General features: G+C 45.9%; 1 non-coding gene across 1 annotated transcript; it reads right to left on the bottom strand.

Annotated features, from left to right (window-relative positions):
- Positions 1-1,551: 1,551 nt before the first annotated feature.
- Trnal-caa (transfer RNA leucine (anticodon CAA)) lies at positions 1,552-1,625 on the bottom strand. The gene has a single exon. It is a non-coding gene; the product is annotated as a tRNA-Leu (tRNA).
- Positions 1,626-3,008: the final 1,383 nt, after the last annotated feature.

The raw sequence follows: 3,008 nt of genomic DNA, 5'->3' as shown, positions 1-3,008 counted from the left end.
AACTGCGTAAGCATTCAGTGCAAAAAGACAAGAAAGAAAAAAGTGTTCCGCACATAAAAGTAACGTCTTGTGTGTTTACACACTTTTCGGCGTGCCATCTTCTCATTTGATCCCGAAAAAGGTCATCTAGCATGAATCCAGGTAAGTTTTGTGACAGTGAGGTTGTTTAAGCGATGGCGTTCCAGACTATGCTTTTTAGGTAGTTTTTATTGCGCTGAGCTTCGAATGACTCTGCCTGCAGTTCAGAGCATCCCAACTCAAGTGCTCCTGCGCTTTTAATTCATCTCGATTCCTGACTCAGCCCGGAACGTGCAACTAAATAAGAAGGTTATTTAATACTAGCGAATATATAAATATGCGAGCGCTTCTCTGCAGTCATGCCTGAACGCCATAGGTTCGAGGCATCAGTGAGAAATTGGCCTGTGTACTGCGAGGGGCAGCTGTCGACGTTGTTCACAAGCCTGTCTCTCTGTACGGTCAGTAGTCTCCTACCACCTCGTCCGAAAGACCATGCACCTGAGGAAAAGGCACAAGGCATGGTGTGCAATGTTGCCTCCCCCGAATACCCCTCGTCCTATATTGGTGAGACAGAAAACTGCTGAGAAGAAATTCCTCAATAGAAGTATTAACTGCGATACCTAAACAGATTGCCGTGGCAGGATACCACGAGTTTCCTTATCCTCGAAGTATCTCTGACGCCGCGGTTCTCTTGGAGAGAGAAAGCTGGCTCTTTGTGAAATTCCTGCACCGCCAGCAGATGCCGGGAAACAGCACTCCTATGACAGAAACCCTTCCTGCCGTTCACTATTACGGTACTACGAAAAGAATCAATGCGCCTGTCAAAGTGCCCAGAGCGCACATGGGCGCTGCTACGCAGGGGCGTAGCCAGGGGGGCGGGGGTGGTTGGGGGAGTTCAAACCCCCCGAGCATATTCAATTTTGCTTGCGTATATATACACGTACAGTACGGTCCGCTGTTAAAGGAAACAGTCGAATGAGAGAGAGATAAGATTCTTTAATGAAATTGCCCGGAGAGACTCCAATAGCCCCTTAACGCTAGTGGATGTGGAAAGATTGCTCGTGCACGTTACTAGTCTATCATAAGGGTGTGGAACTGTCAACCACCAGTAGTGTTATGCAAACCTAAGTCATTATGCTTTTGTAGGAGAGCGAAATCCGGATACACCCGAAACGCAACTGTTCCCTTTACCAGCGGACCAGTCTGTACATAGACGAACGCACGCACGAACATACACAAAGTATGATTGAACCCCTCCCCCCCCCCCCAAAAAAAAAAAATTAAGGCTACGCCGCTGCTTCTACGTGACACGTCATTTCATCCCCACAGAAGGAGCCGGTCCGATTTTGGAACTACGGTAGTGTGAATTGAATTGCACCTGGAGCTTTCGCTCTCTTTAACTGATTAAGTTTTCTGCTTCAGTCACTTCGTCTAATAAGAAAGGGAAAATAGAGAACCACCCGTTGTAGCACGAAGCCACAGGAAATCCATACGGATTTCTCATAAATAAAGCCTCTTGTTGCCGAAAAATTCGTCCTGGTCCGGGGTTCGAACCCGAGACCAACGCCTTTTGAGGGCGGTCGCTCTACCAATTGAGCTAACCAGGAAGCTAGCAATTGGCAGCGCTAGGGCGAATTCATCGACAACTCGAAGCAACTGGACACCTATTGCAAATCAGTTCTGCGGAATCCCGCAAGGCGGCGGAAGGGTTAAGAAAGGAAAAATAGACAACCACCCGTTTGTAGCACGAAGCCACAAGCAAATTCATACGGATTTCTCACAAATAAAGCCTCTTAGCTGCCGAAAATTCGTCTTAAGCAAACATTACACTTTGTGTAATGTTTGCTTGCGCTTTGGATGCTGCGTTGCGGAAATCATACGCCCATGCAGTGAGCCACAGTTTTCGGGAGCAGTTGAGTAGGCTGTGTAATTCTGGTTATCTGTTACCTGTACTTGTGGTAACCTGTGAAAAAGCTAGCGAAGAAGCTAAAAGGCAAGCGGTACATGGTGGAGTGTATTACACGGACACCCCGGAATCTCGTCCACGAGGGAGAAGGCAATGCAGTCATCCCGTACCAGCACAAGGTCTCGCATAACTTGAAGAATGCAGCGCAGCGCTACGATGTGAACGTTGTGTTTTCAGCTGCACAGATAATGCCGCATTTGTGTGCTAGGGTATGAATGTCATTGACAAATCACCTATTTCCAGTCCTTTTGTTTGCCTTGTTGAACACAGGTCGAAATTTGTCCCCTGCGCCTGCGCCGTGGTTAATGAATTTCCTTTTTCTTGTCGGTGGGTGTATGTGGGGCAAACGGGTAGGTGTGTAAGTATTCGGTTAAAATAGCATCTTAAGAATTGCTCCACAGATGGCTATCCTCACGGGTCTAAGCATTGTAGGGAGTGTAAAGTAGGTAACAATAGCAAGTGCCAACCGCTTCCTTAACAAATCCAAGATTCTGTATCGTCACAGGGACCGGTGCACCCGAGAGCTGTCCAAGCATTCAAGATTAACACTAAACGTGGGTGTTTAAGCGAACCTTCGGTATCTCTTGCTTGTCGTGAGCTACAATGTTTAGAAACTACTTTGTGACGAACGCGTATCATAAGTCCAATGGACATCTTCCATCTGTTGATCACTGTATATATATATATATATATATGTCATTTTTCAACCATTAAACGTTCAGTTGTGAGTCTGCGCGCGTTCTGTCTTCCCTCGTCTTAGTGCGTGTTTACTAGCGCAGTTAATAGGCTCTAAAATGTTTGCATAATGTTAAGCAATAAAAGAGGAAACGAAGGTAAGGCTTTACGTAGAATGCGTTTTCGAGCTTAATAGAGCGACAGCACCTGCTAAGCGATTCCGGCGGTTAGCAGGAAATGCAAAATAGGAGCTGTACAATAAGCAAAACATAAAAGAATACGAAAATGAAAAAGAGGATTGGAAAGTAATACACAAATGAAAAAGAAATGAATAATTCGAAATACGCAC

Source organism: Rhipicephalus sanguineus, chromosome 3, assembly GCF_013339695.2.
Source record: "Rhipicephalus sanguineus isolate Rsan-2018 chromosome 3, BIME_Rsan_1.4, whole genome shotgun sequence".
Lineage (NCBI taxonomy): Eukaryota > Metazoa > Arthropoda > Arachnida > Ixodida > Ixodidae > Rhipicephalus > Rhipicephalus sanguineus.
This window is presented reverse-complemented; position numbering and strand designations above follow the sequence as displayed.